The sequence below is a fragment of the Schistocerca gregaria genome, chromosome X (assembly GCF_023897955.1).
Source record: "Schistocerca gregaria isolate iqSchGreg1 chromosome X, iqSchGreg1.2, whole genome shotgun sequence".
Classification (NCBI taxonomy): domain Eukaryota; kingdom Metazoa; phylum Arthropoda; class Insecta; order Orthoptera; family Acrididae; genus Schistocerca; species Schistocerca gregaria.
Window position 1 is genome coordinate 686,657,848 of NC_064931.1, and position 14,819 is coordinate 686,672,666.

Below are 14,819 nucleotides of genomic sequence, written 5' to 3' on the forward strand. Positions count from 1 at the left end.
AATGTGTGTTGGTTGACTTCTAGCGACGAACGCTCTTCGAATTTGTACAATAAACTACACAATGATGCACAACGCCGCTTTTAATGTTGGCAACTAGAGTTAGTGTCATCTGCAGGACACTTTCGTGCATAAGGATACACGGTACTTTTCTGGCTCAATATTATGTCAAAATCTACACCTATTTCTTTCAGGCACTGTTTATAATGTATATGTTTTACAAATTTTTTGTTGATATCAGGTAATGCAGCACACTTTCTAAACAAATTAGAAGTATTTTTATTATTTTTGAACCTGCAAAGAGTTATTTTAAAAAAAATTACAAACAAACTGATGCAATTTTTTTCCAAAATGCGTTTTCAAATTGACGTACCATTTCATCCAATTCTGTACATTTGAAGGAGACCAAATTTTTACCACATATGCATGACATGTTGGCTGAGGTACTAGACCTGTTTAATTCCACCTATTATGTATATTACAAGGATAAAAATATATCGCATCCTACATTTCAATTTTTATAATTTTTTTCCTAGTAAAAATGTTATTTTTTCTATATTTTAGTTGATTCTGCAATAAAGCTTTGGTGTAATGCATAATAATGGACTGCTGCAAGTTACCGAACAAAATTAGAGAAATGATTTATAAACTTTAAGAAATATTTGTACCTGACTTCTGAAAAATACAACTTGCGGAAAATTGGGAAAGAAGATACGAATCCAATTAAACTGGGCCTCAGAACGTTCCTGAAGCATAGTCTTCATACTTCAGCATTTCTTCATCTTCAAGCTTCCTCTTGGCATTCCTTTTAGCACTTCTTGCTTCTTTGGTAACTTGAACTGCGAATCTTTCAGCTTCATGCACCCGTTGTATGTCACACGCAAGCTATTGATCTCCCATATTAGAGCCACATTTGATGCCTAAATTTCTCAGGACTTCCAGCCTTCCTATCACTCTATCACTGAAACATATCACTGCATCTAGTACACCAAATTTGAAAGTATTTAGTCCTACAAAAACATTTTTGGGTAATCTTCCCATATGCAATGGTTGAAACTTCAATTTGTATTCCGAGTGCGCCCATGAAGACATTTACTAAGCTAAACAGGGTCACTAAGGTTTCTAAAAATTAGTTTTGTTTCATTCATAATAGATTCACGAAGAGAAAACTCACGATGGCATATTTGACCACTTTCTTTTGCTTTTTTGAAACCACACCAAGCATGATGGCTCATACAGCTTATCTCATTGCTGTAACATCATTCAGAGGCGCAGTTGGTCTAATGGCCAGTCCATAATAACTCTGAAGAAGGTCTATTTCGATTTCTGTCAATCTGCTTCGGCCAGACAGAGATTTTCCATCAGATAGCAACTTTCATTTCTCTACATAGCTTCCTCAATCTAGCACCCATTCTCTTTTGCACATGTCCACAACACTCCAATTTTGTTACCAAGGATCACCATAAACACTGAACTCATTAATTTTATTGAAAGCTTTATCCAACGTTATAAACGGGCACCGACCTCTGAAACATTTTTAGAGCTCCATCAGATTCCATACCTCCACTGTAACCATCATAATTCTTAGAACACTGATGTTCAATATGTACTTCAGTGTTACCATGGCAGGTGTGGCAGTACTTAGATAAGCACTCAACATTAACACCTTTTCCATTCTGTAGAGTAGGAGCACTTAAAACACCATTCAAGGAACGATGTCCTCGACGTTCCATGTCCCATCAAGTGATACAGCAATGCCCCTGGTTCCACTAATATTTATAGTTTCCTCTACTGCACGTTTCATAGATGCTCTAGACACAACCGTCAAGGCACCTTAAAGTATTTTTATGTACTTGCTGAACCTACTGGGAGAAGGAGGAAGGTCCATCAAACCACAAAACGTTTGAGCAGCCATTTTTCCTTTTCCTACTGCACGCATTGCATACAGTAACTTCAAATTCACATCGTATGAATTATTCACAATGTTCGAAGTCATTTTCGAAGTATATTTATTGCAGCATCTACACGGAACAACTAATTTTGACGCTAAACCCTTCTTGCTACTTTGTTGTTCATTTATTTCCAGACAGCCTACACTATCACATTGTTTAACATTTCGCCACTTCCTTTACCAAAGAAGATAAGATTTCCACCGCAACAACAACAAATCTACTACAAACAGCATCCTTGTTAACACAAAAATTTGAATCAGCAGGAGGCATGTGGGAGTTTCTTCAATGAAGAACTGATACATAGGTTACTTTAAACAGTGTGGCTTGCTTTGTTTGTTAACTGGTTACCACGAAATTTCCTTTTACTGAATTTCTTGATGAGTGGCATAGTTCGTATTTATTGCACACTAGAGGATATGTACTTCCAGAAATATATGTAGCACTTGGGCAACAAATATTTAGTAACTCGATGGCAAACTGCTTCAGCGAAACAAAAGTAAATACTAGCGTAGATAATCATTTACAGACACTAGAAACCTGCACTGTTACCAACATATACAATGTATCATACGTATAATCGCTGGAAACAGAAAGTTCACAGTTATTTTCGAAATAATACTGGTTTCTGTGACAGAAATAAAGAGGGTGTGGCAGCATACATGACTGTAGCTTTAAAATTTGGTATATATATATGCCATTTTTCATTTGAAATCCTATAATTTCTATATCAATTTAAACAGGAAAGACTATACAATTTAACAAAGTCATAAAAAAATTTCGAGTTTTCCACCATTTATAAGTACCCTGTATCCTTAGTAAAGGAGCCTGTGACGAAATGCGCTTCCTCTTCTTTGGAACTTCTCCATTTCAATCCCATTTTGAAACGGTTCAAGTAAGAGCCGTACGAGTGTTTTCTATGCAACCCCCTTTGTGGGCAAATGTGAGTCTAGCATGATTTCTCTGTAATTTAAACATGTGGCCATGTTAATATAGTGAAGTTTAAGAGACTATTTCAATTGTCAGTAAAAGGAACTGATTGCATAAAGTACCGTTCCTGCTTGTACGCCGAGGGGTTTGCGATCACGTTGGTACAGCAGAGTGACTTCTTGTCCCATAAATTAAAAGCCACACAGGTTTGATCTTAGTGGGGGCAACCAAACAAAGTGGCATATAAAGCAAATACCTTTCAGTTCAGCCCCACATGTAACATAATTGTTAACTATCACCTATGTATTGGTAAAGACATGTGTTCCCAAAGGCGAATTTTTACGAAGAAGAGAGGTCATTGCTTAACATTCCAACTTCGATGTCACTAGCTATGAGACATAGGCTCGTATTTGAGAACGATAGAACAGGAAATAGATTGACTTCTTCAGAAATATCATGTCTAAAGTAAATAGGTGCGACCATGGAGAACCAAAATCCGAATGGCTGGACTGGAATTTGAGATGCGCTCCTACACAGAGCGAGCTCAGTGCCGTAAGAGGGGACTCCACCTCAAAACTTAAATTTCTTTTCAGAAGTAATTTAATGAGTATTACACACCTTCGTAGGTTTACTCTTAGATGCCAAAATATTTGGCAGTATTCGAATTGCAAGAGCTAGGAACTCACAGTGATAAAATTCACACCCCTCATAGCACGGATTTTGAGGTGAAGGTAGTACCTGTCTATAACTTTTAGTATCTAAACAGAAGTTACTTTTGGGTCTTATAGAAGCTGTTTTTCAGTTCAGTATGGGATGTTTGAAGACTGTAGAGAGCAAGAGTCCCAGCACTCCTTTGTCATCACACCAGAAGAAGATATGCAGACCACAAGATGCTGCCTGGAGAGGGAAAAATTCAAGAAAAAGGCTTCCGCGATCTTGAAATTACAATAAGAAGATAACTTACAGGACCAAGAAGGGAAAACGTATCGTGCTGGTTATTTTAAATGGGTGCGTCTTCTATCAGGCCATTTTCCCCTAAGTTTGTTTTTCTAACTTCATTGCCAACTTTTACGCTTAACACTAACTAATTTCAATGAAATTTTTGCAGGAAGTAGTCTTGAGGTATTTCCATACTTCTATCCATTAATGTTATCGAAAACGTCCTTTGTATGTTTTGTTATTACGTTTATGTACCGACAGTTAAAGAAAATCTAAGTCCGAAACTTGAAAAAGTACTGAAAATAAATTACTAACGTTTTTCATAAAATGAATGTATAGAACTATTGAATTATGTCTTGGGAATTCACCTAAAAAATTTGGAATTTGGAAATTGAGGAGTCAACAGCAAAAGTTGGTTTTCAAGAATATCGTTCAAAATCATACTAAAATTGAAAACTCAAAACTCAATGAAGTTCTGGACTTCAAAAGTTGGGTATTGTCACATCTTTACATGGCATACAGGATCTTAAATTTTGGTTGTATATGGCAAAGTAGAAGAAAATTAAATTCTCGGGTGGAGTCTCCTCTTATGCACTGTGTCATCTCACTCTATGAATTTATTCGCCGCATCTTTCCCTCAGCCTGCTTTTTGAATGTTTATTAATCTTCATGCAGAAAAATGCTTGCATTAACATAAATGAGTATATTTTTCCTAGACATTAATTTAAGTAAATGGTGAATTGTCCAAATGTAAAACAGATAGTTCTTTAAGACGTTGGACCTACTAACCATGTATGCTCGAAATGTGTACTTGTCCAACAGTTAGATTTCTAGCCTCAACGGGTTCTTCATTAGATACCAACGTTACCAGAGTATTATATCATGAAAAAAGTTCAAATCATGATGAAAGTCGTTAAGTCGGATAAAATAAGCATAATTTCTAGCAAAATTCTTATAAAATATGCACGAACAATTTGCTGCAAAATTCTTGTCAGTTACCCTTCGTAGAAAGCACACTGGCAGATTTTTTCAGGGCTGCAAATTTTTTTTTCATTCGTAGAAAGTTATTAGACAAAGACAGTAGGGACAGACTAGTTGAATTACGAAAGTCACAAGAAATCACCCTAAAAGTGAGCTCTGTATCCGCAGTATATAAGAACGTTGAACACTGAGTATTCTGATTAGAATGTTCACTCATATGTTTTCGTGCAATAAGCTGACCACAGAAACAAAATTATTCAGCCTATTGCCGAAACTAGTGACATCCGTAAGCGACTGCAACTGATGTGAAACGAGATGGAGCTGGAGATCACTGCTCCGTTCGAGTAGACTATTTTTCAGCGTTCACGAAAGTCGTATTACGCTGCACTCGTCTTTTTCGCTTTGTGTATATGTGGTTTTAGACCGATGCGATGGAATGGAAAAAATAATAGTTTGTTTCCGGCAATCTATGATTATCCTGTGATGCAAAAGGTGGATTTCTCAAATATATTGCTGACTACTGTCCTACGGGCTCAACAGAAGTTGGAGAAACACGGGTCTTCAAGGAAACTTCGTCAGAATCCAGAACCACGACGGACCAGAACATCTCGCTGTTGTCTTGGCTTGTGGCTAAAACCACTTCACTACGAAGCAGGAATTGCTGCAAACGTTCGAAAGGAGCAGAGTTGTTCAAAAGAGAACTTCATTCACTCACTGCTCTCGACGTTGCCTGATTACAGGAAGTAAAGATGCACCAACGGTAGAATTCGGATGACTTAGCGTGTTATCTAGTCCAACAAATCATGTTTCTCTGTGTGATTAGCACCGTTTTGCATCTACATAGGTAGACTTCACGCTAGCTAGAGAATACCCTAATGTTCCTGTGATATTTTGATTCCACGAAAATGCGTCGTTTAGTTGAAGTGAGAGAGAGACTTTAAGCCACACTGGCTTCAGTGAGTCGATAGTGCGGCAACCATGTTTGCTGCTGCCCATCATCTCAGCGAGAACGTGTTACACACGTTGACAATTTCGTGGCCACTGGGTTCAAAAGTAATGACCGGGCATGAGGAACATTCAGGAGTTATTAAGACATTCAGAGTGACCCAAAATGTTCCAGGATTTGAAGTCTCAGGGACGCCCAAGAATAATATTTCAAACTTCAGGGACTGCAAGCGCACAATAAACAACTTTTGTGAGGTGGTGCTGCAGAGCTTGATAGATTTCAAGAATTTTGTACAACATGCGTCACGTCGAATCTCAGTTGTTGCCAAGGCTTGTCATACGCTAACATGACGAGAACGACAACGTTTTTATCTGAAACTTCCTGGCAGATTAAAACTGTGTGCCGGACCGAGAATCGAACTCGGGATGCAGGAGAGCTTCTGTGAAGTTTGGAAGGTAGGAGACGAGGTACTGGTTGAATTAAAGCTGTGAGGACGGGTCGTGAATAGTGCTTGGGTAGCTCAGATGGTAGAGCTCTTGCCCGTGAAAGGCAATAGGTCCCGAGTCCGAGTCTCGGTCCGGCACACAGTTTTAATCTGCTACGAAGTTTCGTATCAGCGTACATTCCCCTGCAGAGTGAAAATTTCATTCTGGGAACATTTTGATCTGCTGACACTATAAGATTACATCGAAGCATTATGTGGCTTGAATTCGATAAAAATAAAACTGTGTTATACGTACTACAATACTTCAAGCACTCAAAATAATTTTAGAACATTTCTGAGGGTGCTGGTGAATTAACGTGTCTATTTTTAGTGCCTTCATTATTTGCTGCAAGTGCTGAAAGTTTTACATTCATCAAAAATAAATTCCCTCGCCGTTCTCGTTTCCAGACACGTAAGTGAAGCAAAAGGTTTTGCTTCTACGTCTTTATGCTTTTTTAAACAGCAAGTTCTAACAGTATATAAATGTACACGTTTTCACGAGACTTACAGCTTTCATAACTACATTGTAAACATTAATAAAACCGCCGAACTGTAGCGACGGATTCCTAACAGGTAATGGAGGAAAAAAGATCGTATGAACATGTGCCCGGATATGCATCGTTGCCACGACAGGTGGAGCTGATGACTGAAAGTTCCTCTGACGTGCCGTGTGTTCCTTGTGCGTGTTGTAGGTTCAAAAATGGTTCAAATGGCTCGGAGCACTATGGGACTCAACTGCTGTGGTCATTAGTCCCCTAGAACTTAGAACTACTTAAACTAAACGAACCTAAGGACATCACACACATCCATGCCCGAGGCAGGATTCGAACCTGCGACCGTAGCAGTCGGACGGTTCCGAACTGCGCGCCTAGAGTGCGTGTTATAGGCCGTGTGGTTGACGCAACGCAGTGGAGGTAGCAGAATGGTGCAGTTTCATGTCGGGAAGAAGCTGAGATGATGTTTGTTTGCAGCCAAACAGATGGAAACGGTCGAGAGGCAGCACGGTTATACCAAAACAAGTACCTTACAGACACCAACCACATCACACAACATTTCAAGCCTTTTTTGGCTGTTTGTGTGATCATGACTCCTTTCAGACAGACTTATGTGCTGTGAGGCGGCAGAATGAGCGTACACCCGACTTGGAGGACGGGTTCTACAGGATATATAGAACCCGGTCATCCAGAACTGGTTTACGCATAGTCCGGTGTACGCACAGTATGGTCCAAGATGGATCGGTTGAGCAGGGCCTGCACGTCGCCTCTAAGATCACCTGACTTCACTCATCTGCATGTTTTTTATCTGAGATCATCTCGAAAATGAAATGTCCAGCACTCTCGTTGATACTGTTGGAGAATGGAGCTGAGAATTGTACAGTTTTTTCAAGATTTATGAGGTGATCCGGGGTATACAAAACTAATTAGAAAGGTCCACCTAAATTCGAGAACAATAGTTCAAATACCCCTTTTTTATTAGGTATGTTTGTACAGTAAACGTCCTGGAGTAATATTGAATTTCTCGTTAAGCTACGCCATCAGTGAAATTTGCGTGCGATGAGATGGGAACATAATTGAAAAGTTTTCGTTTGAAATACTGAATTCAGTGGTGGATCGTAGACACATATCCGTAATTATTTCGCAAACGTTTCATTTGTTAACCCATATTTACGGTAACGTTTTTGGTTCTGTTATCGTTTATATTTACACCCGTCGGTTTTCGCTGTTATTTGTGATACACCCTGCACCATGGATAGAAACAATAAAGAGCCAAACTGTTTTAGAATACAGGGCAAGTGTTGCTTTGTTTTCGGTGTTTAGATTCAGATTCTACCCCATAATGGATAACGGATTGAAAGTGATGATTGTGTGGGTGTGGCTTGTATTCTAGATTAGAATTTCCTTCCACTAGTATGGAAACCTGCCCGCCTACGTACGCTCCTGTACGCTAGAACACTTAGTCTGCTTCCTAGACTACGGCACTTTAGAACTAGAGGGAGTTACGGAACTTCCTGCCAGAGCCGGTTTACAATCTCGTGAAGATGTTTTGTGGGGGTCTCTGTCACTCAGTACGTTAGCCTGCGTCGAAGAAGGCTTACAGCAATAATCCGTTAATCAAACATTTAAGCTTTCGTTAAAATGATGTTTCTGAAAGACAAATAAACTGCTTTAAGAGAATGATAGAGAAATAAAAAAGAAAAACCGGCGTAACTCAATTAAAGAAAAAGCAATTTTGCCGAGACTTGAGTTACCCCATCGGTGAAGCCCAAAATATCAAGTCCTTAAAAAGGCAGTCTGCTTGCGTCATCTGCAAACAGCATCCCGCTGCATGTTTGTGAGTAGGACGGCAGTTAATGCTGTGAGAGCGAGAGAAAACAGTTGCGATAAACAGCTTAGTCGAATGGTGTCGACACATTTACTGGACGAATCATGATGAAGTACCACAATAGTTGTGGATGAAACTCAGAGCTAACAACGTGCTTAAAAGTTCGTCTTTAGATTGTTCGAAAGTGGCAGTAATTTTGAACTACCTGTCGGCACAAAAGAGGTACAAACAAACGTATGTCGATGACGGTTGTTTGCTATTAAGTACACAAAGGAGTAAGTAAGAAGTGAACCGATCCTAGTTACTGTCGGCCCTTATTGCAGCCACTGAAAGTGTGATAGCATCGAGTGATGTGACTGGAAAACTTTTCGAAGAAATTTATGGGAAGCGACTAGTTAAGTGTTTACTACTCACTCTCGTCAAACAGGAGGTATTTTCTGTGACTACATTCGACTGTAGATCGTTATCTACAGTTATGAAACTCCGTTTAGTCTGCAAAATGACAACTGTCGCTATTTCAGCCTGTGAAGACGGAAAACTATTTACCCGTCGGTACCCGGCTTTCTAGGAATAGTGTTCAGTGTACACTGCAAGGTTTACGTTGTTAGTAGTATTAGTGTCATGATTTGCCGCTAGGGGCGGTACTGCGCGGCAACATACGGTTGTAGTCCAGGCATCAATGCGCGTTACAGCTGCCGACAGTCAACACGGGTCTGGACAGAGCGAGCAAGGATTTACTCATAAAACTGTTTCATCAAAACAACAGAATAGCGCTGCTGCTCTCCACAAGTATCGACGCGTTAAAGGAATACGGAGAGGTCCTGTTTTCGTACCGTGGTTGAAGAACGTGATTCGTAAGTTCGAATTAATTGACTATTCGGGATTGTTCCTGGGATAGGTCGACGGCCAAGTGCACTACACATTGACGAAGAAGTTACTGTTGCTGTGACTGAGAAATCGGGACGCAATGTGCGATCTTCAAGCAGTACACGAGCCGTGTCACAACAGCTGAATATTCCAAGGTCCACCATTCGAAAAGTGCTGCGAACAATTGTGAAATGGTATCTCTGGTGTGGTTCCAGACTGTCGTGGATGCAGATGGTCGTCACAAAGAGCGACGTTTGTAACCTGTAACGTAAATATAATATGCAATAAACAAATGTTACCCTGTCATTTGGAAATTGAAATGCGTTTCTTTCACTGGTTTATTCGTTGTATATCTTCTGCTCGTCTGTACAAATGTTTCGGCAAAGTTTCATTGTCCTACGATCGCTCGTTTTTCATGGGGCCCTCTGAAGTATCGGAAGTTCAATTATAGCCACCCGTATACAGGGTGCTCCACTGATCGTGACCGGGCCAAATATCTCACGAAATAAGCGTCAAACGAAAAAACTACAAAGAACGAAACTTGTCTAGCTTGAAGGGGGAAACCAGATGGCGTTATGGTTGGCCCGCTAGATGGCGCTGCCATAGGTCAAACGGACACCAACTGCGTTTTTTTTAATAGGAACTCCCATTTTTTATTACATATTCGTGTAGTACGTAAAGAAATATGAATGTTTTAGTTGGACCACTTTCTTCGCTTTGTGATAGATGGCGCTGTAATAGTCACAAACATATGGCTCAAAATTTTAGACGAACGGTTGGTAACAGGTAGGTTTTTAAATTAAAATTCAGAACGCAGGTACGTTTAAACATTTTATTTCAGTTGTTCCATTGTGATACCTGTACCTTTGTGAACTTATCATTTCTGAGAACGCGTGCTGTTACAGCGTGATTACCTGTAAATACCACATTAATTCAATAAATGCTCAAAACGATGTCCGTCAACCTCAATGCATTTGGCAATACGTGTAACGACATTCCTCTCAACAGCGAGTAGTTCGCCTTCCGTAATGTTCGCACATGCATTGACAATGCTCTGACGCATGTTGTCAGGCGTTGTCGGTGGATCACGATAGCAAATATCCTGCAACTTTCCCCACATATAGAAATCCGGGGACGTCACATCCGGTGAACGTGAGGGCCATGGTATGGTGCTTCGACGACCAATCCACCTGTCATGAAATATCATGAAATATGCTATTCAATACCGCTTCAACCGCACGCAATCGATGTGCCGGACATCCATCATGTTCGAAGTACATCGCCATTCTGTAATGCGGTGAAACATCTTGTAGTAACATCGGTAGAACGTTACGTAGGAAATCAGCATACATTGCACCATTTAGGTTGCCATCGATAAAATGGGGGCCAATTATCCTTCCTCCCATAATGCCGCACCATACATTAACCCGCCAAAATCGCTGATGTTCCACTTGTTGCAGCCATCGTGGATTTTCCGTTGCCCAATAGTGTATATTATGCCGGTTTACGTTATCGCTGTTGGTGAATGACGCTTCGTCGCTAAGTAGAACGCGTTGCAAAAGGTCTGTCATCGTCTTGTAATTTCTCTTGTGCCCAGTGGCAGAACTGTACACGACGTTCAAAGTCGTCACCGTGCAATTCCTGATGCATAGAAATATGGTACGGGTGCGGTCGATGTTGATGTAGCATTCTCAACACCGACGTTTTTGAGATTCCCGATTCTCGCGCAGTTTGTCTGCTACTGATGTGCGGATTAGATGCGACAGCAGCTAAAACACTTACTTGGTCATCATGATTTGTTGCATGTCGTGGTTGACGTTTCACATGTGGCTGAACACTTCCTGTTTCCTTAAATAACGCAACTATCCGGCGAACGGTCAGGACACTTGGATTATATCGTCCAGGATATCGAGCAGCATACATAGCACACGCCCGTTGGGCATTTTGTTCATAATAGCCATTCATCAACACGTTATCGACCTTTCCCGCAATTGGTAAACGGTCCATTTTAACACGGGTAATGTATCCCGAAGCAAATACCGTTCGCACTTGAGGAATGTTACGTGATACCACGTACTTATACGTTTGTGACTATTACAGCGCCATCTATCACAAAGCGAAAAAAGTGGTCCAACTAAAACATTCATGAATGAGATTTTCACTCTGCAGCGGAGTATGCGCTGTTATGAAACTTCCTGGCAGATTAAAACTGTGTACCCGACCGAGACTCGAAATCGGGACCTTTGCCTTTTGCGGGCAAGTGCTCTACCATCTGAACTACCGAAGCACGACTCACGCCCGGTACTCACAGCTTTACTTCTGCCAGTATCTCGTCTCCTACCTTCCAAACTTTACAGAAGTTCTCCTGCGAAACTTGCAGAACTAGCACTCCTGAAAAAAGGATATAGCGGAGACATGGCTTAGCCACAGCCTGGGGGATGTTTCCAGAATGAGATTTTCACTCTGCAGCGCAGTGTGCGCTGATATGAAACTTCCTGGAAGATTAAAACAGTGTGCCCGACCGAGACTCGAACTCGGGACCTTTGCCTTTCGCGGGCAAGTGGTCTACCAATGGCAGAAGTAAAGCTGTGAGTAGCGGCCGCGAGTCGTGCTTCGGTAGCTCAGATGGTAGAGCACTTGCCCGCGAAAGGCAAAGGTCCCGAGTCCGAGTCTCGGTCGGGCACACAGTTTTAATCTGCCAGGAAGTTTCTTAAAACATTGATATTTCTTTACGAACTACACGAATATGTAATATAGAATAGGGGTCTCTATTTAAAACAACGCAGTTATCCGCTTGATCTATGGCACCGCCATCTAGCGGGCCAACCATAGCGCCATCTGGTCTCCCCCTTCAAGCTAGACGAGTTTCGTTCTTTGTAGTTTTTTCGTTTGATGCTTATTTCGTGAGATATTTGGCCCGGTCACTATCAATGGACCGCCGTGTAGTGTGCTGCATCCTTAATTGGTCGCACCGACATTCTTATCTCTTCACGTAGAACGTTAACTCTGCGGATCTCTAAAGATAACATACCTGATGTGCATGTACGTCCTCATGACGGTGCTGTACGTGACAATATCATTCTATTACACAACAATGTTGACCTTTCACGTCCCGCCTTTTGGACGGATATTTTCTACAACAAACAATTGAGCGCATGTTTGCCATGTTATTGGGAACAGTAGTGCTCCTTGCTACCAACCTTCCCAGATGCTTGTAGTGAATCTGACTTCTTAAGATAAAGGTAAAGTAAAGTCTATGCCACAAAGCTGTGACCGGGCTATTAGCTCAACTATAGGTAGAGCACAGCCGTTTTTCCGGACGTGGAAAAATCTGGCGAAGCGCTTTGCAGATGTCTTGCGTAGGCAGCGTCTCTAGTATGCCCGTCTATCACGTTCTGTTACTCTTTGCAGTTCCGAGCGCACAGCGAGCATGTAAGGACGCCTAGAACTATGATGTCTCCTTCCAAGTGTGAAGTGCCTTCTGAGGGGTTTTGGCTGATTTTATGCAGCCAACATAACGTAACTGTCAGACGTTTCCTTCTTCATGTCAATTCCCTGCACACGGCAGGTGCAATGAAGACGCTCCTGCAGCGATTGCGTTAGGAAGTCTTTGATCACTCATCATAGAGCGCGGACTTGGGTCCTTATGATTTTCATCTCTTTGCTCACATGAAACGCTGGGTATGTGGAAAGCGTTTTGGGACAGACACTGAGCCGTAGGCTAGCGTAGGGAATTTGGCGAAGTCTCTCCCATGGCGATAGTATCGGAATGTTGGTAGCACGCTACGACAAATTCTTTAAGTCGAAGCGGTGACTATGTAGACACGTAGCTGGAAGGTATAGCTAAATGTTACAAATAAAACATTTTTGATTTTGATTGTGGTTTCCATTTCGCGACCAATGAAGCTTGAAAAAAAAAAAAGTTGCCCTCGTACTTTAGAGTGTAGAGACTCTTGTGAGGGATAATACACGGTGAGGACGAAACCGAAGAGGAGCCCTGGGACCTGCAATTTGTGGTTCCTTCATCCACTGGATGGTCGCTGATCTGTAGATTTCGGAGAGACGGTTCCCTAAAGTAAGCCCACTCAGTGGTATGAGCTGGAGGAGGACGCTACTTCTCAGGCCAGGGACCGGGTCGACGTCCTCAAAGGCGTCGCTGCAGGAATAACAAGAGGGGAGGACCAATCTCAACCATGGGTTAACTTACTTGCGTGTCTACTAGATGTCGACGGCGAGAGAATGGAGGGAGTTACGTACTCAAGGTATGTCTCTGCCTGGCAACGGAAATGGGTAGAACCTAATCCATTTGGACCGGATATAAGCGATCACACATTTTTCGAATTTCAAAGTCTGAGACAATCGGAGTCCTTACGTTCCTAGGTTTTACATTCCGAAATTAAGGTAGCATACTTCGGGAATTAGGGGTGGGGTGAGGAATCGTCTCTGCTGTTGATAGCGGTTTTTGTGAAACAGACGGCCATAAATTGGGTTATTTGTCCGACGGGAAGGCATATGCCTGAAACATTGGCCTTTAAAGAACCGCATAGAGGGTGGAAATTATCGTTTTCACACCGCAATGGTATATCACTATTTCAACTTTCTCAGAAAGCGAATACCCCTCAAAAGCGAGGATGAAAGCTCCGTCCGGTGGCAACCGTGTTGTCTCGTGTGCCTCGACATACATGACGTACGAAATGAGCCTATCACTTCTTTGAGTTTTCTCTTGATTCCTCATCCGCCCGCAGCATTAAGTACCATTGAAAAATCAAATCCTTTGTGATGTTCAGGTTGTTATCGGGCGTTATGGTTCAAATGGTTCTGAGCACTTTGGGACTCAACTGCTGTGGTTATCAGTCCCCTAGAACTTAGAACTACTTAAACCTAACTAACCTAAGGACATCACACACATCCATTCCCAAGGCAGGATTCGAACCTGCGACCGTAGCAGCAGCGCGGCTCCGGACTGGAGCGCTTAGAGCCACACGGCCACCTCGGCCGGCTATGGGGCGTTATGGTGACAGATATGTAACCATGTGTCTTGCAATAGAGTGGCGATCGGACTGAGTAGAAGCTGCAAGTATAACTGCAACAAAACTACTGTGTAATCTTTCAAATTTCCTCCGCGTGAATGATTAATGGTGTGCTTACGCGTTGAAAGCCGAGTCATTGTTTCCATTTTATGGACAAAATTTCGACAATCGACGCAGTCATCTTCGGCGCTGCGAGTCTTGCTAGTTGGCGTCCAGGGATTGAGTACACACACCAGCAAGACTCAGACCTGAAGGAGATGGCTGGGTCGATATCCTAAATTCTGCGCATGAAATGGAAACAACTGGACTGTATGCCGTGAAGCACAACATTATCCAACCAATTTGTAGTTTATTGAGGGTAGAGATTTTTCCAT